This window comes from Schistocerca cancellata, chromosome 4 (assembly GCF_023864275.1).
Source record: "Schistocerca cancellata isolate TAMUIC-IGC-003103 chromosome 4, iqSchCanc2.1, whole genome shotgun sequence".
Lineage (NCBI taxonomy): Eukaryota > Metazoa > Arthropoda > Insecta > Orthoptera > Acrididae > Schistocerca > Schistocerca cancellata.
In genome coordinates, this window is record NC_064629.1 from 543,214,021 (window position 1) to 543,236,664 (window position 22,644).

Consider the following 22,644-nt stretch of genomic DNA (forward strand, 5'->3'; position numbering starts at 1 on the left):
CCGACCGCAGCGCCGAATTCTAACTTTTTACATATATCTGTACTGGAATAAACATGCCTACACCAGCTTCTTTGGCGCTTCAGTTTGTATGTGACATACATGTGACATGTGCATACTCTGGCGAATCCGGGGGTTAAAAGCTCCTCCTAAACCCCTCGATCGTTTTCAACCAAGTGTGGTACACGTATTTCTTACTACACATCTGGAAAGAAATACTGTGCGTGTAAGAACGACGAGCCTTCTATAGGTGCCGGGATGATAACTTGGTGATGGTGAGAGAAGGGAAACAGAAGATGGACAGATATAGATAGGGAATAGGCATAGATATAGATAGGGAATTGGCATGAAAGGAATGAGGATGAGATGGACGGACTGAGGGAAAGGGGGAGCTGGACAGAGAGAGGATGGAGGAGGAATTTGACTTAGAGGGTATGGGGAGATGAACTTAGAGAGGGGAAGAGGAGATGCACTAGTGGAGGAAGGAGGCGATGGGCAAAGATGGGGGGAGGAGCAGATGGATGGTGAGATGTGGGAGGAGCAGATGGACAGGGAGATAGGGAAGGAGGAGATGGACTAACAGAAGACTGGAATATATACATACCCAGGCAATGCTAGTCATACAATAATAGATCTTTCTGCTTATTTATGTGCAATGTGTCCCATTTTTTTATGGGAAGTCCGACTGCCAATACCTGCACCAAGCGCCCATTCTCTGCAAGTCTACAGTTACATGCCTGAAAGAGGGTTCATATAACCACTTTCACATTATTTCTTTACAGTTCCACTCTCGAACATTGCACGGCAAAAACGATCACTTAAATCTTTCCATTCGAGCTCTGATTTCTCTTTTTTACGACGACGATTATTTCTCCCTATCTAGGTAGGCGCCGACCAAATATTTTTGCATACGGAGGCGAAAGTTGGTGACTGAAATTTCGTGAAAAGATCTCGACGAAACGATAAACGTATTTGCTTTAATAACTGCCTCCCCAACTCGAGTATCATATCCATGACCGTCTCTCCCCTATTTCACTATAGTACAGACGAACTGCCCTTCTCTTTAGTGGATTTGTTACACCCTCTAAGCATTCTGTCAATAAAACGCAGCCTTTGGTTCGCCTCCCCCATAACATTATCTATGTAATCGTTCCAATTTAAGTATTTCGTAGGTTCCTAGGTATTTGGTTGATTTCATACAACTTATAATCGTGGGATTTGTCACGTAACCAAAATTTAATAGGTACCATTAAGTACTCATATGGGTTACGTCACACTTTTCATTATTTAGAGTCAGTTGCCACTTTTCGCCCAATACAAATATCTTGCCCAAATCGTTTTGCAATATCTTTGATCTCTTGATGAATTTACTAGACAGTAAATGGCAGCATCATCACCAAACAATCTGAGAGGGCTGCTCATAGTGTATCCTAAATTACACTGACGGAAAAATTTCGGGAATACATTTGTCTAGATAACATATTTAAGTGGTTAACATTGCAAGACCAGAGGTTAATTTAAGCGCTATATAAGGCATTGCGAATGTGAAATCCTGTTATATTTATAACTGGTGTAAGCGCCAGTATGTTGAACAGAAGCATGCAAATGTGCATGCAGTATGTTGCACAGGTGCCTGATGTCTGTTTGTGGTATGTAGTTTCATGTCTGTTGATCTTGGTTGGTCAATGCAGGGACAGTTAATGCTGGCTGTGGATTATGCCGGAGTTGCCATGTGATGACGTGCCATGTGTGTTCGATTGGATACAGATGTGCAGTCAGAATGCGTGGGATAACCACAAAAGTGCTTCTGCTGTCATACGAAATTGGACCGCAGACCATAACTCCAGGTGAGTAGCAGGTCAAATGGTGTTCTGAGCCATTTTGTTTGTACGGGTTACATACGTTCAGGGACAAGTAAACGTTCAGGCTCAAACTTGATTGATTTATGAACCCACAACCTCCCCTTAACCTATTGCTATACTAACTGATTTATGGCCCCCTGGGGATAATCTGTCCTTCTGAGAATTGATGTAGTGTATGAAATCAACACATCATACTATTACGTAAAGTAAACATTTTTTTTATGTTGCTGTGTAGCACTCATAAAATAATTTTTAGGTGAACATACCTACATTCCAGCCCTTTATGCCATTTTTAAATGATTGAGTTTATGTCATCAATTTGTACTGCCTGATATCAAGCTCAAAACTGATCATAAATATAAAAAAAATATCGTATCCCCACGAAATGCCAGATGTTTAAAATCATCATCTTATAAAAAGATCGGTAAATAATTGTGGGAGAATGTCATACTGAATATGATATGCTTCCAGTATTTCCTGATCTTTATACCAGATGAAGATTCTACACCTGGCATTTCGTGAAGAGCCAATATTTTTCTTATGTTATGGCCAATTTTGAGCTTGATATCTCGCAATACATGTTAATGAAAAACTCATTCACTTGTAAGTGGCATAAAAGGCAAAAACCTAGATCATAATTAAATAAACAATGATACAGTCAAATGGTGGTGTGTTCATTTAAAAATTACATAGATTGTTTCAAACTCCTTCCATCTGGAGCTCCATTATGCACAACTCAAATGTTTCTTCTTCTTCTTCTACTACTACTACTACTACTACTACTACTTCTTAATTATTTGTTATATCACCATAACACTCTCATATCTACTATTCACCAATAAGGAGTGCTAAACTCCTCAGCATGCAAGCATCTAGAGAGATCATGTGTAACTGGATGGATGATGTGAGTTAAGACTAGTATGGAACAGTCTTTGCAAAATGGCAGTTGCATTACTGGAATGAGAAAACCAGCTATATCACTACTGCCAGTGAGTATAAGTTTGGAACAAGTATTATACTCATTGTGAAAGTAAAATATCGAAGTGTATCCATTTTTCATTTCAATAAAACCTCATGCCTTTCAAGGCATGTGTGTCAAGTTTTGCCCCTCTACCTACATTTCGTATGAATTACGGAATTTTCAAATGATAACGGACTTCTGGGTCATTCAGTATTTAAATTCAATAGAACATCAGATAACGTTGTCTGACGGCTTCAAAGTAAAATATAAGACCGCTGACGACGAGAATGTGCTCAATACCATCCCAGTAAATAAAAAACATAATAAACAAGCAGTCTTTTCATTATATACAAAAATAAAAACATCCTTCATCACCTGTATGAAGGCTGCATGACAACTTGAATAGAAAAACTGTCAGTAAAGAGTTAACAGACCGCTGATTAGAAAATTTATAAACTAAACTATTAATAAAATACGTAAAGAATTGTAAGAGAGTATACGAATAAATTACACATTAGAGAGAGAAGTTCTCAACCACTGCTAGGAGGAACTCCCATATGGAGTAAGAGGAAATTGTGCCACAAGGAATGCTTGCAACTTGGTTCTGAGTGCTTTGGTTCATCATTCTTTTTTTTTCAGTTCTGCTGTAAGCTTATTTAAAATGAATCCTGCTAAATAGTGCACATATTCCCGCACAATAATTAATGAAGTGTTATCCAAGTGCATTTCGTTTCTTTGTGTAGTACTCACTCAATGGATATTTTAGCTCCAACAGAATGAGTCAGTTCATCAAATGCACTACGCGGCCACGATATAACAGCACTTGGCCTGCTGTGGAAGTTATAGTAAATGCACATAGACGTTACAGTATACGACTATAGTAGTGACTAAGGAAAATGTATCGCACTGCGAATGGTTTCAAGACAGTTGTGCATACACTGATCAGCCAGAACATTATAACTACCCACCTAATAGCCGTTAGATCAACCTTTGGCACACATGACAGCGGCGACGCGTCGTGGCATGAAGCAATGAGGCGTTGGCAGACAGATGGAAAGAGATGGCACCACATCTGCACACGGCGACTCGCTGAGGAGGCATCTCCAGCTCGCAAAATGAAGGTCGTAGCAAGTGGGTACACCAAGTGGCTCGACAAGTCAACGTGAAAAGCCTGTAAATCAGGTTTCGGCCCCACACGCTGCCAAAAGCTCGTGAGACAATAAGGAGAATCATGCCGCAGATCTCCGTTTGCTGGTGAAATATCACGTTAAAAACTCACAATAAGCCGACCGAAGCGCCCTCGCTCCCAGCTACAGTAATATTACGGTTGACTAATAGGGGGGACAAATAAATAAACACCCTCTGGATCATTTCTTTTATTACTGACTACCGGTTTCAATCTGTGCTACAAATCATCTTCAGGTCTCGTTGGAACAGGAAAAAGAGGCACCAATGACACAAATTACAAAAAAATGTGACATTACAAACAGTACCATGAGAGCCTGCACAATTAACAATAAAATATTATAACAACCCACCATAACTGGAACCTCAAATTGCGGTTTGTCAGCAGTCGTAAAATACATGTTCGAGATGGCATATTCAAGATGGCCGCCGAGTTAGACCACAGGTGTTTATTTTCTTCGTCTGCTAAAAGAACTTACGACATATTCAAGATGGCCGCCAAGTGAGATCACAGGTATCTTCTTAGTCCGTTAAAATAACTTATTTAAGAGGAAATAGTGTCAAATTTAAATTTTCTTTGTTTCGTATACTTGCTGTATTGTCCGTTCTTGTCACACAACTGAGTATTAGCGTCGCAGCAGAGCTTGTTCTTGCGAAAATATCATGTTATCTGAAATCCCGATAATCGCGACATAACCCGAAATTTTGGGTGACATAAACACACAAAATTCTGTTAAAGTTTTCTTGATAGAGCATAATTCGTTAAAAAAGACAGCTACTAGTTTTGTCAGTGTCTATTGTCACAACAAAAGTGTAATTAAACGTTTCTAAATCGTATTTAACTAACACATTTCGTATTGTTTATTAATTAGATAGACACGCTCTAGGTCAAAATTTTCCGAGGTATAAACGTCTAAAAACCTGACCAAACACGCATGATCGCGCAAATTCCCTGAAAGCAAAGTAATTACTAATTCATTCTTCCGTCATTGTATCTCTAAATCCGTACAGAAACAACAGCCCCACATAAGACCTTTGTGTCGTTTTTTGTTTACATACAGCCAGTCTCACGTCCTTGAAAAATTTAAAACATTCTTTAAACTTAATTATTCTTTCGAAAATTACCATGACTGAGGAATGTGGGAGCTGTTATAGGGTAGTAAATAGAGGGATTTGTTGCTATTCTTGTAGGAAATATTTCCACTGGGAGGGATGCAGTGGGGAGAATGTTGGGAAAACAGAAGAGGTTCTCTCCTGGAACTGTAGAGTATGCAGTAGGAACATTTTGATTGGGGAACAGGAAAGAAAAATCTGTGTCCTTCAGGCACAGTTGGAGGAAGCAAGGAAAAAACTGATAAGGATCAAGGGAGATAGGGGGAAGGAGGGTGGTTGGAAACAGGCTGCTGGTAGGATAGGAAGAAAGAGAACGCTATCTGACAGTTTTATCATCAACACCAAAAACAGATATCTACCACTGCCAGAGTTAAGTGGAGAAGAATCTCAGGTAGAACGAGGAAATGTGCAGCACACTTCAACCAAGGCCAACAAGCCTGTTGTTGTTGTTTTTGTTGTTGTTGTGGTCTTCAGTCCTGAGACTGGTTTGATGCAGCTCTCCATGCTACTCTATCCTGTGCAAGCTTCTTCATCTCCCAGTACCTACTGCAGATTACATCCTTCAGAACCTGCTTAGTGTATTCATCTCTGTCTCCCTCTACGATTTTTATCCTCCACGCTGCCCTCCAGTACTAAGTTGGTGATCCCTCGATGTCTCTGAACATGTCCTACCAACCGATCCCTTCTTCTAGTCAAGTTGTGCCACAAGCTCCTCTTCTCCCCAGTTCGATTCAATACCTCCTCATTAGTTATGTGTTCTACCCATCTAATCTTCAGCATTCTTCTCTAGCACCACATTTCGAAAGCTTCTATTCTCTTCTTGTCGAAACTACACTCCTGGAAATGGAAAAAAGAACACATTGACACCGGTGTGTCAGACCCACCATAGTTGCTCCGGACACTGCGAGAGGGCTGTACAAGCAATGATCACACGCACGGCACAGCGGACACACCAGGAACCGCGGTGTTGGCCGTCGAATGGCGCTAGCTGCGCAGCATTTGTGCACCGCCGCCGTCAGTGTCACCCAGTTTGCCGTGGCATACGGAGCTCCATCGCAGTCTTTAACACTGGTAGCATGCCGCGACAGCGTGGACGTGAACCGTATGTGCAGTTGACGGACTTTGAGCGAGGGCGTATAGTGGGCATGCGGGAGGCCGGGTGGACGTACCGCCGAATTGCTCAACACGTGGGGCGTGAGGTCTCCACAGTACGTCGATGATGTCGCCAGTGGTCGGCGGAAGGTGCACGTGCCCGTCGACCTTGGACCGGACCGCAGCGACGCACGGATGCACGCCAAGACCGTAGGATCCTACGCAGTGCCGTAGGGGACCGCACCGCCACTTCCCAGCAAATTAGGGACGCTGTTGCTCCTGGGGTATCGGCGAGGACCATTCGCAACCGTCTCCATGAAGCTGGGTTACGGTCCCGCACACCGTTAGGCCGTCTTCCGCTCACGCCCCAACATCGTGCAGCCCGCCTCCAGTGGTGTCGCGACAGGCGTGAATGGAGGGACGAATGGAGACGTGTCGTCTTCAGCGATGAGAGTCGCTTCTGCCTTGGTGCCAATGATGGTCGTATGCGTGTTTGGCGCCGTGCAGGTGAGCGCCACAATCAGGACTGCATACGACCGAGGCACACAGGGCCAACACCCGGCACCATGGTGTGGGGAGCGATCTCCTACACTGGCCGTACACCACTGGTGATCGTCGAGGCGACACTGAATAGTGCACGGTACATCCAAACCGTCATCGAACCCATCGTTCTACCATTCCTAGACCGGCAAGGGAACTTGCTGTTCCAACAGGACAATGCACGTCCGCATGTATCCCGTGCCACCCAACGTGCTCTAGAAGGTGTAAGTCAACTACCCTGGCCAGCAAGATCTCCGGATCTGTCCCCCATTGAGCATGTTTGGGACTGGATGAAGCGTCGTCTCACACGGTCTGCACGTCCAGCACGAACGCTGGTCCAACTGAGGCGCCAGGAGGAAATGGCATGGCAAGCCGTTCCACAGGACTACATCCAGCATCTCTACGATCGTCTCCATGGGAGAATAGCAGCCTGAATTGCTGCAAAAGGTGGATATACACTGTACTAGTGCCGACATTGTGCATGCTCTGTTGCCTGTGTCTATGTGCCTGTGGTTCTGTCAGTGTGATCATGTGATGTATCTGACCCCAGGAATGTGTCAATAAAGTTTCCCCTTCCTGGGACAATGAATTCACGGTGTTCTTATTTCAATTTCCAGGAGTGTATTTGTCGTCCACGTTTCACTTCCATACATGGCTACACTCCATACAAATACTTTAAGAAACGACTTCCTGACATTTCTTCAGAAACGCTTTCCTTGTCATTGCCAGTCTACGTTTTATATCTTCTCTACTTCGACCATCATCAGTTATTTTGCTCCCCAAATAGCAAAACTCCTTTACTACTTTAAATGTCTCATTTCCTGATCTGATTCCCTCAGCATCACCCGACTTAATTCGACTACATTCCATTATCCTCGTTTTGCTTTTGTTGATGTTCATCTTATACCCTCCTTTCAAGACACTGTCCATTCCGTTCAACTGCCCTTCCAAGTCCCTTGCTGTCTCTGACAGAATTACAATGTCATCAGCGAACAGCAGAGTTTTTATTTCTTCTCCATGGATTTTAATACCTACTCCGAACTTTCCTTTCGTTTCCTTAATTACTTGCTCAATATACAGATTGAATAACATCGGGGAGAGGCTACGACCCTGTCTCACTCCCTTCCCAACCACTGCTTCCCTTTCATGTCTCTTGACTCTTATAAGTGCCATCTGTTTTCTGTACAAATTGTAAATAGCCTTTCGCTCCCTGTATTTTACCCCTGCCACCTTCAGAATTTGAAAGAGAGTATTCCAGTCAACATTGTCAAAAGCTTTCTCTAAGTCTACAAATGCTAGAAACGTAGGTTTGCCTTTCCTTAATCTAGCTTCTAAGATCAGTCGTAGGGTCAGTATTGCCTCGCATGTTCCAACACTTCTACGGAATCCAAACTGATCTTCCCCGAGGTCGGCTTCTACCAGTTCTTCCATTCGTCTGTAAAGAATTCGCGTTAGTATTTTGCAGCTGTGACTTATTAAACTGATTGTTCGGTAATTTTCACATCTGTCAACACCTGCTTTCTTTGGGATTGGAATTGTTATATTCTTCTTGAAGTCCGAGGGTATTTCGCCTGTCTCATACATCTTGCTCACCAGATGGTAGAGTTTAGTCAGGACTGGCTCTCCCAAGGCTGTCAGTAGTTCTCATGGAATGTTGTTTACTCCCGGGGCCTTGTTTCGACTCAGGTCTTTCAGTGCTCTGTCAAACTCTTCACGCAGTATCATATCTCCCATTTCATTTTCATCTACATTCTCTTCCATTTCCATAATATTGTCCTCAAGTACATCACCCTTGTATAGACCCTCTATATACTCCTTCCACCTTTCTGCTTTCCCTTCTTTGCTTAGAACTGGGTTTCCATCTGAGCTCTTGATATTCATACAAGTGGTTCTCTTTTCTCCAAAGGTCTCTTTCATTTTCCTGTAGGCAGTATATATCTTACCCCTAGTGAGATAAGCCTCTACATCCTTACATTTGTCCTCTAGCCATCTGTGCTTAGCCATTTTGCACTTCCTGTCGATATAATTTTTGAGACGTTTGTATTCCTTTTTGCCTGCATTTTTATATTTTCTCCTTTCATCAATTAAATTCAATATTTCTTCTGTTACCCAAGGGTTTCTACTAGCCCTCGTCTTTTTACCTATTTGATCCTCTGCTGCCTTCACTACTTCATCCCTCAAAGCTACCCATTCTTCTTCTACTGTATTTCTTTCCCCCATTCCTGTGAATTGTTCCCTTATGGTCTCCCTGAAACTCTGTACAACCTCTGGTTCTTTCAGTTTATCCAGGTCCCATCTCCTTAAATTCCCACTTGTTTTGCAGTTTCTTCAGTTTTAATCTACAGTTCATAACCAATAGATTGTGGTCAGAGTCCACATCTACACCTGGAAATTTCTTACAATTTAAAACCTAGTGCCTAAATCTCTGTCTTACCATTATATAATCTATCTAATACCTTTTAGTATCTCCAGGGTTCTTCCATGTATACAACCTTTCATGATTCTTGAACCAAGTGTTTGCTATGATTAAGTTATGCTCTGCACGGAATTCTACCAGGCGGCTTCCTCTTTCATTTCTTAGCCCCAATCCATATTCACCTACTATGTTTCCTTCTCTCCCTTTTCCTACTCTCGAATTCCAGTCAACCATGACTATTAAATTTTCGTCTCCCTTCACTACCTGAATAATTTCTTTTATCTCATCATACATTTCATCAGTTTCTTAATCATCTGCAGAGCTAGTTGGCATATAAACTTGCACTACTGTAGTAGGCATGGGCTTCGTGTCTATCTTGACCACAATAATGCGTTCACTATGCTGTTTCTAGTAGCTTACCTGTACTCCTATTTTTTTTTATTCATTATTAAACCTATTCCTGCATCACCCCTATTTGATTTTGTATTTATAACCCTGTATTCACCTGACCAAAAGTCTTGTTCCTCCTGCCACCAAACTTCACTAATTCCCACTATATCTAACTTTAACCTATCCATTTCCCTTTTTAAATTTTCTAACCTACCTGCCCGATTAAGGGATCTGACATTCCACGCTCCGATCCGTAGAACGCCAGTTTTCTTTCTCTTGATAACGACGTCCTCTTGAGTAGTCCCCGCCCGGAGATGGAGGACTATTTTACTTCCGGAATATTTTACCCAAGAGGACGCCATCATCATTTAATCATACAGTAAAGCTGCATGCCCATGCTTTCAGCCGTTCGCAGTACCAGAACAGCAAGGCCATTTTGGTTAGTGTTACAAGGCCAGATCAGTCAATCATCCACACTGTTGCCCTTGCAACTACTGAAAAGGCTGCTGCCCCTCTGCAGGAACCACACGTTTGTCTGGCCTCTCAACATATGCCCCTCCGTTGTGGTTGCACCTACGGTACAGCTATCTGTATCATTTAGGCACGCAAGCCTCCCCACCAACGGCAAGGTTCATTGTTCATGCGGGGGGGGGGGGGGGGGGCGGGGAGCCTAGGAATGTGTAAAGTGTTAAGAAGAAGAAAGTGCTGCTGCTAGGTAGTAGCCATTGGAGAGGTGTAGGCTCTCAGGTACAGGAAAGTTTAAGGGCAGCTTACAAGGCCACCAGTATCTTCAAGCTAAATACAGGGCTAAGGCATGTGGCAGAGGACTTAGGGTCTTTATGTAAGGACTTTACAAAAGAGGACCATGTAGTGATAGTGGGTGGGGCGGGAAACAGTTTGGACAGGGATGGGGCATATGACATAGTTGGGATCTGGACAATACAGCTTCCCTGACTCATGGCACCAACGTACACTTCGTTGAGCTGTTCCGATGGCATGATCGATCACACCTCGATGGTGGTGTGAGTATACTCAGTGTGGGGTTAGGGATGGCTCTGAGGGCAGCCAACTTTTCTCATGTATCTCTGGTGCCCGTTGGGACTATCAACAGATAGGTTTTCGCTAGGCATGGCCTACACCTAAACAGGGGTTGCAAGGGAATATTGGTACAGCTAATTCATGAAAGACTAGCAGGTGGATACTGGGCCACACTTAGTCAAATACCTGTTGTCATGGGTAGGAAAAGTGAGTCTTTTTTAGGATAAATCCAGACAGGTTCCCCTGCCTAAAGATCATCTCGAGCAGTTTAAAAAAAATACTGAAACAATCACTCACAAGACAGGTTTTAACACTCCAAATATCACACATACCAGTGTCACAAAGAAACATACACAAACCATTAGAAAGAGTAACATGGGTCATTTCAAAGACTTAACAACCCTCCATCAAAACATGCAGTCAATAAAAAATAAAATACAACAATTAGAAGTTGAGCTCCAATGTCTGAGCTGCAAAGTAGTTTGTGTTTTTGAGCACTGGTGTAGAGACACAGTAATCCAACATGTAGTATTATCATTGTATGAAAGGGCCAACCCTTCCTGCAGAACTGCTTGAAGAGGTGGAGGATCATCCATTTATATCAGAAAATGAACACAGTTCAAATCAAGACATGACCTCAGTACCGTAACTGAAGATAAACACTTTGAAGTATCACCCATTGAATTAACAGGGCTTGATACAACCAAGAAATTAATTATTTTGTGTGTTTGTAGATCTCCCAGTGGTAGTGTGGATACTTTTTTTCAATAAACTAAAAGAAGTTCTAGATAAAGTCTCAAGTACAAAACACTAATATCATAAGTGAATCCAGCAGCACCCTCATAAATATCATTCAGACTTTTGTCGTGTCCCTATTGGTCAATTGTGCAACAAGGGTTACTACAATGACTGCATCAGTAATTGACCATGTGGCCACAAACATGGACAGGGAAAAATGTGATGTAGCTGTAAAAGATATTGGGCTATCAGACCATCTCTATCAAATAATAACAGTAAAATCAGGCAGCAAATCATTCCCTAAATTACAAGCCTACATACGACATCTATCAGAAATCACAATAAAAGATTTTTCAAAAGAACTAGCAAAACAAATCTGGAATGAAGTGCATAAGGAAGTCAATGTGAATATGAAATTCTCTAAATTCTTCACATTGTTTAAAGTGAACTTTGAAAAGGCATTTCCAAAAGTATGCATGTCTGTATCATCATCTCACAAAAACAGTTGGATAACAGTAGGTATTAAGAAGTCCTTCCAAACACCTAAATACCTCAGTTCAATGAAAAAGAGTCGCAATGATCCAGAATTCTTAAATTTCTATCATAGATACAAAATGATCTAAAGGAAGGTGCTGATTGCTGCAAAAAATCATTTAATGACAAAATAATATATAATGCAGAGAATAAAAGCAAAGCTGTCTGGGATGTTATAAAACAGGAAACGGGGAGAGGCAAACAAACGCAGAATAATATATTGCTATGGGAGGGCGATAAGGTAATAAATAATCCATAACACTTAGCAAACTATATAAACGAGCATTTTTCAAGTACTGCAGAGAAGTTACAGCAAACATTCCTAAGAACAAATATAACTCCTAAAAACAATGTTCCACTAAATATAATGAATGATGTTACTTCCAACCACAGAGAATGAAGTCAATAAAACTGTTCAAAAAGTAAAAAATATAATGTCACTTGTCTTAGATGAAATACCAATGTGTATACTGAAACAATGCATAGAGATTATACAAAGCCCCTTAACAAATATAATAAATGAATCCTTCACATCAGGGACATTTCCAGAGTAGTTAGGACAGGCAAGAGCTGTACCTTGCTTAAGAAAGGTAATAAAGAAGACATAGAAAATTACCGGCCCATTTCCATGTTGTCACCATTCTCAAAAATTATAGAAGCAATTATGAAAGACAGGTTAATGAATTACCTGAATAAATACAATCTTTTAAGCGAATCACAGTTTGGTTTCCAAAGTGACAAAAATATGTAGTCAGCCATAGTAGATTCACAAAAGTTGTACTTGATGCTCTTGACAAAGACGAGTGTGTCACAGGCATTTTTTGGACCTTTCTAAGGCCTGTGATACAGTCGACCACAAGATTCTATTACATAAATTAGAAGCATTAGGAATAAGTGGGGTAACTAATGACCGGTTTCGATCATATCTAGCAGATATGGAACAAAGAGTAGAGATACCAAATACTTCAAATAGATCTAAACATTTAGTAAAAGACTTATCAGAACCAAAATACATTAATATAGTGGCTCTGCAAGGTAGCATATTAGGACCAATACTATTCCTGATATACATCAATGACTTTCCCAGGAGTGTTCCTCATGGTGAAAAAATTCTCTTCGCTGACGACAGGAATATAAACAAGAGAACTCCTTGTAGAGAAAGCAAATGAAACTCTCAAGGAAGTTTACGATTGGTCAACAAGCAGTAAAGTGACATTGAACATAAAGAAAACTAATGCCATGAATTTCAGTTTGAAGAGGGAAAATGACAATGTTAAATAAAATGTAGATTGCACCTCTATAGGCTGTGTAACAAATGAAAAATTTCTAGGAATTAATATGGATCCTCAGTTGTAGTGGTGTGAACACACAAGATACTTGCAAACAGAATGTCATCAGCATGTTACGCCCTTAGCATCTTATCAGTGTGTAACATGCAGTGTCTTTTAGTTACATACTATTGTGCAGGGAGGAGACCCCTCCAAGAGGGATCATTGCCGACAAAATTTTATTAAGTAAATTTTCAATGCGCAATGTTCGGCCGTAGCCGGCTTAGGCATACTGTGGTGGAAGGTGCTGGCCGGAAGACCATGGTCGGCACATTCCTGCCACGTGTTCCTCGGTCAGACTCAAGTCCCACGGGTTGGTTGCGCTGACGGGGGTACGCTACTAGCAAGGCGCGTTGCCGGAATCAACCCTCCAATCAGAGACTAATCGTGTGATCACGTGGGGACGCGGCCTGGAGCGGCGAGGGTGGCTTGGAAACAGCTCCGCGCTCTCTTAGCTTCTGACCTCGGCCCCGAGTAGTCGCTCCTCTAGCCTCTGCCTCTCTGATGAGCAGACGGCAACCCCTCTTGGGGCTGCTCAGCCCTACGTAGGCACCACTGAACCATCATTACACTGTTCATAAGTACACTCAGTTCTTACCTATGGCACTCTTGTTTGGGGAACAAATGCACAAAATATGAACACAATTTTCAAACTCCATGAAAAAGCCATAAAAATAATACCCAAAAATAGTAGTCGAGATCTTTGTAAAGATCTGTTCAAAACACTGGGGATTTTAACTGCTCCATGTGAATACATTTACCAGTCAGTTGTACACATCAGAAATAACATTGGTTATTACTGTACAAACAGTTCTGTCCATGAGCTTGGAACAAGAGCTAGACTCAACTTGCATTTACCAAGAAAAAATAAACATAAAACTCAAACAAACATTTTCTACCAAGGAATAAAACTGCACAATAAATTACCAAAAGAGATTAAAGAAATTGCAAAAATACATTCATTTAAAAAAGCAACTAAAAAGTACCTGCTATGCAATATATTTTATACATTGAAGGATTACTTAGATAGAACGGAGTAGGGGTTTGGTAAAAAAAGTAATACAAATAAATAATAATAGTGATTATAAAACATCCAACATGCCACATAACACTTTCACACTGTTTTTCCTTCTTTTTTCCTTTTATGGAAAAACTTACCTCCAAGCTATGCATAGCACAATACTAACATCTCGTCCTCTATCTGAGCTCAATATCTCACTCATTATAGAGGGAGGCAGAATCGGTTTTTCTGGATAGAAAATGGGAAGTTGCGGTACAGAAGACGGCCCAGATATCACCAGTGTGTGTGTGTGTGTGTGTGTGTGTGTGTGTGTGTGTGTGTGCGTGCGCGCGCGTGCGTGCGTGCGTGCGTGCGTGTAGGTGAGTGAAGTGTCGTGACACAATGTGTATATAGTTGTTGCAGTGACTGATAGTGAGATATGAGTGAACAGTGTGCCATTACGTTATTTAATGAGTCATTTCTAAAAATGTATTGTATACCAGGAGTAAATCTAATGATTGTCTCTAACTAGAAGTCTGTAGATGTATGTGTATACGAATTAGCTTGTTTTAATTTGGTCTAAACTTTTAAATACTTTGACATGTCTAATATCCTTGTAAAAAGAGATCTACAGATGAATAAAGGTATACTACTACTACACAACTGTGGGTGGGGCAATAACTTTGTATAATCACGTGACCTGTGCGTATGTCACAGCAAAAATTTTTTTGTATGACATGTATGACATGTGCACATGTTACAGGCTAGTGTTTTAGAATAGCGTGAAAGAGATTCCTCCATCATAAAATAAATAATGAAATCAAGGACTAAAAGACATGATCATGAAACAGATTTCCGCATGATACATCATACAGTCAAAAATAAAAACACATGTAGAAACAACCTTACAGAATTTTCGTTTTCATGTGTGTGATACGTCATACACTTAAAGATAAAAACAGATGTAAGCAAAAGTAAAAGAAAATTCACAGTTTACTTTAAAAGATAGTGCAAATTAACAAACGTCTAAATAGCGTAGTTTGAGTCTTCCATACGATAAAATACAAGTTTAAGAATGGGCCTTGATTTCATTGAAGAAGTATACAGATATACTGACGACCATTACTGTAAGCTAAAAGGCCTACATATTTTACGTTAATTGACGAAATGAATTTTGCAGCGCCAGATGTGTGTGGGTTCTCACAATATTTTGTTGTTAATTGTGCAGCCTCTGATGGTAATGATTGAATGTCACACTTTTTTCTTGCCTCTTTATCCTGTTCCAACTAGACCTGAGGATGATCTGTAGCGCAAATTGGAAGCGACAGTCAGTAATAAAAGAAGTGATACAGACCATGTTTGTCTGTTTCCTATAAAAATAGACATTACAATTTCCTACAACATATCGGCAGTTACATAATACAGGGATGGCAAAGCTAGACTCTCAAGAGACCTGAACAACAGCCTACACGAAGTTCCCGAACTGACGCCGCTGATCAGTCTGACCGCGCTTTTCTGAGCTAAGAATATTCTTGATGAGAGCACAAAGTTGCCAAAAGTATTATTTATTTATTCCAAGGAAAGTCAGTTTACTTATAGCTGTATTTTTTAGTTCAAATGTGTGTGAATTCGTAAGGGATCGAAATGCTGAGGTCATCAGTCCTTAGACTTACACACTACTTAAACTAACTTATGCTAAGAACACCACACACACACACACACACACACACACACACACACACACACATGTCCGAGGGAGGACTCGAACCTCCGGTGGGAGGGGTACAGTCGATTTCAAGAAAATACTGTCTGATCTTCAGGTACATGTTACATGTTGACAACTATTGAACTATATAAAGTAAAATCATCATATCTTCTGAACGGTTTGCGTAAGGACGTTTAAACTGCACAGTTGGCCGCGGGACATGATGGGAATTAGTATGGTTTGGTTTAGCGACAAAGCCCACTTTCATTTGTATGGCTTCGTCAATGATCAAAATTAGCGCATTTGGGGGACTGAGAACCTGCATTTCACCATCGAGAAGTCTCTTCACCCTCAACTGGTGACTGAGGTATGCAGTGCCCAGTCACAGAATAATCAGTACGATATTCCTTAATGGCATGGTGACTACCGAACGGCACGTGAAGGTTTTGGAAGATGATTTAATCACCGTTATCCAAAGTGACCCTGATTTCGACAACATGTGGATCACGCAAGACGGAACTCGACCCCATCGAAGCAGGAGAGTGATATTCTGGAAGAGCACTTTGGGGACCGCATTCCGGCTCAGGGGTACCCAGAGGCAAATGGCATGGGCCTCGATTGGCCGCCAAATTCTCCGGATCTCAACACATGCGACTCCTTTTTGTGGGGCTGTATTAGAGACAAGGGGTACAGAAACAGCCCCAAAACATTGCTGAGTTAACAACGGCCATTCGGGAGGTCAACGACAGATTCGGTATTCCGATACTTTAGCGGGTCATGCAGTGTTTCGCTATTCGTCTGTGCCACATCATCGCCAATGATAGCAGATATATCGAACATGTCATAACCTAAATCCGAATATCTATAGTGACGTTTACACGTCGAAGAATGTGTTCCCGGGTTCGATTCCCGGCGAGGTCAGGAATTTTCTCTGCCTGGTGATGACTGGGTGTTGTGTGATGTCCTTCGGTTAGTTAGGTTTAAGTAGTTCTAAGTTCTAGGGGACTGATGACCATAGATGTTAAGACCCATAGTGCTCAGATCCATTTGAACCATTTTTGAAGAATGTGTGTCCACGCCGTAGTTCATAACTAATTTAAGTATTTTTTTCATATAGCTCAATAATTGTCACCCCTAGATGTGTTTCGTGGGCCAACGGCCTTACTGCAGTGGTAACACCGGTTCCCGTTATATCACCGAAGTTAAGCGCTGTCGGGCTGGGCTAGCACTTGGATGGGTGACCATCCGGTCTGCCAAACGCTGTTGACAAGCGTGGTGCACTCAGCCGTTGTGAGGCAAACTGAGGAGCTACTTGTTTGAGAACTAGCAGCTCCGGTCTCGGAAACTGACATACGGCCGGGAGAGCGGTGTGCTGACCACATGCCCCTCCATATCCGCATCCAATGACGCCTGTGGGCTGAGGGCTAGTCGGTGCATTTGGGCCTTTATGGCTTGTTCGCGAGGAGTTTAGTTTTAGTTTAGATGTGTTTCGTGAATCGTATGACGTAAGTCGTTCCATCAAGGGAGACGCCTATAATGCGTCTGCCACAAGGTTTCATAATACTCTCAGCGCAGAACTGGAAATCTTTGAAGACTAAAATTACTTGTTCACGTTTACCTGTCGCATGGAACACGTCGTGCATGAATGAAGCAAACTCTGCTTCAAGAGTGTTTTTTCCTGAATCCGTGCTCGTTGTTGGACGTCCAGCCAGGAAATTTCGCAAGCGTGCGCCGTCCATCGAAACATCACGTAGTCATGGGGACTTTTCGCAAGGTAGAAGCTAAAAATATCGTATGTACTCAATAAGTTAGCATGCCTGTAAACCTTAGCTGCTGTGCACAGTTGTTTGCATACTCGTCAGTGGCACAACAGACCTGTACTCTGCAACGGACGCGAGGGAGTTTTGAGTCTCGTAGGATCATTCACCAGTGATACAGATGCTCTCTGATAACTGAGGCATTGAATGTCTGACAATGCACTCGAATACGGTTCAATTTGACCGTCCACATTTGAGATGATTTTCTTTCTTGGAGGGGATTGAAATATTTCATTATAATGAATTATTGCTTCTCACCGTAAAGAAATCTATATCTTGCCTTTGCATGTTAAACCAGTACTCGCCCGAGAGGAATTACTCTACAGTGCGTGACGGGATACTTCGCACCAACGTTAGCGCCTTTCTGTCACGTTCAGTTTCTTTATAAGCTAGAATTTCTCTGATGTTCCCGACATAGTCAATCTGCGAGATCTGGAACAATATGCTTGTTTACTCTACTTGGAACACCGCTATACGATGCATAACCTGTCCTTTCAGCGTCTGCCATTGCGTATGATAACCTATCGTGAGCAGATTCCTCAGGACGAATGAAAACGGAAACATATTGACTACATCGAGTCTAAACTGATTTTTGAGAGAGCTAGACGCCTCAGATGGTGCAGACTTCGGTGATTGTTTGGCAAAAGCTTGCGACAAAGCAGTGGAAGTTGTAACAACAAATCGACCCCCTTTCCTTAGTTCATGGCACTGAGGATAGCGTTTGGGAAGAGTGCGAGTAGAGTTTCATGTGATCGTTGTTCGCAGTACGCATTCGGATTTACATCGGAAAGGTTGTTTTGTTCCTTGTGGGTCTTCATGTTAAAACTCATAATACTTGCTAGGACCCTTCTAAGAAACGAAGGTAATCATCTGTTGTTGTGGTCTTCAGTCCGAAGAATGGTTTGATGTAGATCTAGACCTTAGTTTGTTCTTGTGCAAGTCAATTCGTCTTTACAAATCTAAATCTACTGCAACCTAAATCCATTCAAACAGCTTACTAAATTCAAACTTCTGCCTCCATCAACAATTTTCACTCATCACACTTCCCTCCAGTACTAAATTGGCGACCCTTTGAATTCTCAGAACGTGTCCTATCAATCGATCCTTCATTTCAGTGAAGTTTTGTCACAAATTTCTTTCCTCCCCAATTCTATTCAGTACCTCCTTTTTAGTTACATGATCTTCCCATCTAATCTTCAGCATTCCTCTACAGTACCACATTTCAAAAGCTTCTATTCTCTTCATGTCTGAATTCTGTATCGTCCACCTTTCACTTCCATACGAGGCGAAGCGCCAGCCAATTACCTTTAGAAAAGACTTGTAAACACACAAATTTATATTAGGTGATAAAATATTTCTCTTGTTCACAAACTGTTTTGTTGCTATTGCCCGTCTACATTTTTCATCCTCTCTGCTTGGACCATCGTCAGTTACTTTACTGCCCACCCAGCAAAACTCCTCTACTACTTTCTGTGTTTTATTTTCTAATCTAATACCTACACAATCATCTCAATTAATCTGACTACATTCCTTTGTCTTTATTTTACTTTTGTTGATGTTCCACACTGACGCCTAATGAACTATGGAATATCAGACCAACGTCGTGATTCAATAGCAGAGTTTATAACAAACGGAACACACCATGTCACTCTCAGGGGAGAAAAGCTTTCAGAAGTAAAATTAACAATGGAGTGATGTATATATTACCTAGTACACTCCTGGAAATTGAAATAAGAACACCGTGAATTCATTGTCCCAGGAAGGGGAAACTTTATTGACACATTCCTGGGGTCAGATACATCACATGATCACACTGACAGAACCACAGCCACATAGACACAGGCAACAGAGCATGCACAATGTCGGCACTAGTAAGTGTATATCCACCTTTCGCAGCAATTCAGGCTGCTATTCTCCCATGGAGACGATCGTAGAGATGCTGGATGTAGTCCTGTGGAACGGCTTGCCATGCCATTTCCTCCTGGCGCCTCAGTTGGACCAGCGTTCGTGCTGGACGTGCAGACTGCGTGAGACGACGCTTCATCCAGTCCCAAACATGCTCAATGGGGGACAGATCCGGAGATCTTGCTGGCCAGGGTAGTTGACTTACACCTTCTAGAGCACGTTGGGTGGCACGGGATACATGCGGACGTGCATTGTCCTGTTGGAACAGCAAGTTCCCTTGCCGGTCTAGGAATGGTAGAACGATGGGTTCGATGACGGTTTGGATGTACCGTGCACTATTCAGTGTCCCCTCGACGATCACCAGTGGTGTTCGGCCAGTGTAGGAGATCGCTCCCAACACCATGATGCCGGGTGTTGGCCCTGTGTGCCTCGGTCGTATGCAGTCCTGATTGTGGCGCTCACCTGCACGGCGCCAAACACGCATACGACCATCATTGGCACCAAGGCAGAAGCGACTCTCATCGCTGAAGACGACACGTCTCCATTCGTCCCTCCATTCACGCCTGTCGCGACACCACTGGAGGCGGGCTGCACGATGTTGGGGCGTGAGCGGAAGACGGCCTAACGGTGTGCGGGACCGTAACCCAGCTTCATGGAGACGCTTGCGAATGGTCCTCGCCGATACCCCAGGAGCAACAGCGTCCCTAATTTGCTGGGAAGTGGCGGTGCGGTCCCCTACGGCACTGCGTAGGATCCTACGGTCTTGGCGTGCATCCGTGCGTCGCTGCGGTCCGGTCCCAGGTCGACGGGCACGTGCACCTTCCGCCGACCACTCGCGACAACATCGATGTACTGTGGAGACCTCACGCCCCACGTGTTGAGCAATTCGGCGGTACGTCCACCCGGCCTCCCGCATGCCCACTATACGCCCTCGCTCAAAGTCCGTCAACTGCACATACGGTTCACGTCCACGCTGTCGCGGCATGCTACCAGTGTTAAAGACTGCGATGGAGCTCCGTATGCCACGGCAAACTGGGTGACACTGACGGCGGCGGTGCACAAATGCTGCGCAGCTAGCGCCATTCGACGGCCAACACCGCGGTTCCTGGTGTGTCCGCTGTGCCGTGCGTGTGATCATTGCTTGTACAGCCCTCTCTCAGTGTCCGGAGCAAGAATGGTGGGTTTTTTCCATTTCCAGGAGTGTAGATTAAAATGGTTCAAATGGCTCTGAGCACTATGGGACTCAACATCTTAGGTCATAAGTCCCCTAGAACTTAGAACTACTTAAACCTAACTAACCTAAGGACATCACACACACCCATGCTCGAGGCAGGATTTGAACCTGCGACCGTAGCAGTCCCGCGGTTCCGGACTGCAGCGCCAGAACCGCACGGCCACCGCGGCCGGCTCCTAGTAGATAACGCCAGAATTTGCATGAGGCTTGTATACACAGAAGTGCAATGTTAGAAAACTGTAGCGGAATGCAGGAAGATCTACAGAGGATCGACGCTTAGTGCTCACCGTAAACAAATATAACATATACATAGACATAAACCCATTATTGTACGATTACGCTATCGCAGAACAATCATTGGAAGCAGTTACTTCCATAAAATATCTGGAAGTGCGCATACGGAACTTTTTAAAGTTGGACGACCACATAAAATGACTAGCAGATAAGGCAGACGTCAGGCTGAGATGCATTGGAAGAATCCGCTGGGAATTTAGTCCACCAACAGAATGGGTAGCTTACAAATCCCTCATTCGACCAATACTTTGAGACTGTACATCCCAGAAATGCCAATGAAAAACTTCAACAACAGACGCGACCGTGCGCGTGAGTCATGTCATAACACAGGCAGCCGAGTCGACGAGTGCTGTGACGGCAAGGAGAGGGTGGTTTGACAGTTTGGTGGCGAGGTCATCGGGCCCTAGGTCTACACACTACTTGATCTAACTTAAAGGAACTTACACTAAGGACAACACACACACCCACGTCCGAGGAAGGACTCGATCCTCCGACGTGGGTAGCCATCTGAACCGTTGCCAGGCGCCCCTGACCGCACGGCTACTCAACGCGGCTGTTTGACAGTTGTGGGTCATGCTAGGCCGAAAGAGCTTTGAGGTGTGGTCACTAGGTGGCGTTACCTTTGACACGCAATGATTGGTGGAGCTGAGTATGAGAAGTCCTGACTCCAGTTCAGTTACCCTGACAGTCTGAATTCGCGGGGGAGGGGAGGAGTTCCAACCGGTTGAAAAAACTACCGAGGGGGCAGCCGCCATGGCCAAACTACCTGAATAAAGAAAATGGGAAATAAGGGGGGGCTGGAAAACTGAACAAAACCAGTAACAGAGAAACCAATCACATGTTTTTGAAAACAAAAATTAGACGAGTGCATCAGTGAGAACGCGCCCTCGCTAAGAGATTTCGTTTACAAGTTATTAAATGTAAAATGTTTTGGATATAAAGTGATCTATAAAAATTAACGTTTCATTAACGCTTTAAGCGAGTCAGACAAACGTTGTGTCAATTGAGAGGACTCAGAAGGGAACCACCCACACTGCAAGTCACGGATTTTGATGCGCTTCAAATATGTTGTAGAGGCACCTGGCTATCCGGATTTTTAGTGACGGTCCTTGGTTTTTGAGAAAATCGATTTTGAAGTTCATTGCGGGCTTTGTATATCCATAACATTAGATTCCGAGCAAGTCATCGTAGCGCAGCGGTAAATGTTCACGGCTACCGCGCTGGAGGTACCGTGTTCGAATCCTGCTCTCTTTTTTTTATGTATGCAAGAACCTTCCGGAAAATTTGGTCCTAATGTTCAAAAATGAGTAGACAAATTAACTGGGAAATACAGAAATGTAGTCGTGTCCTGCACGAAATCTGGGAAGTTTACGAAACTGGTCTACGAAGAATTTTTGCGTTCTTTAATTCTTCAGTACGTGGGACAGAAAAAATTGTTGTACATTATCGATTCGTGGGGGGAGGGCAAACCGATTCAACTTTATACGATCATCTA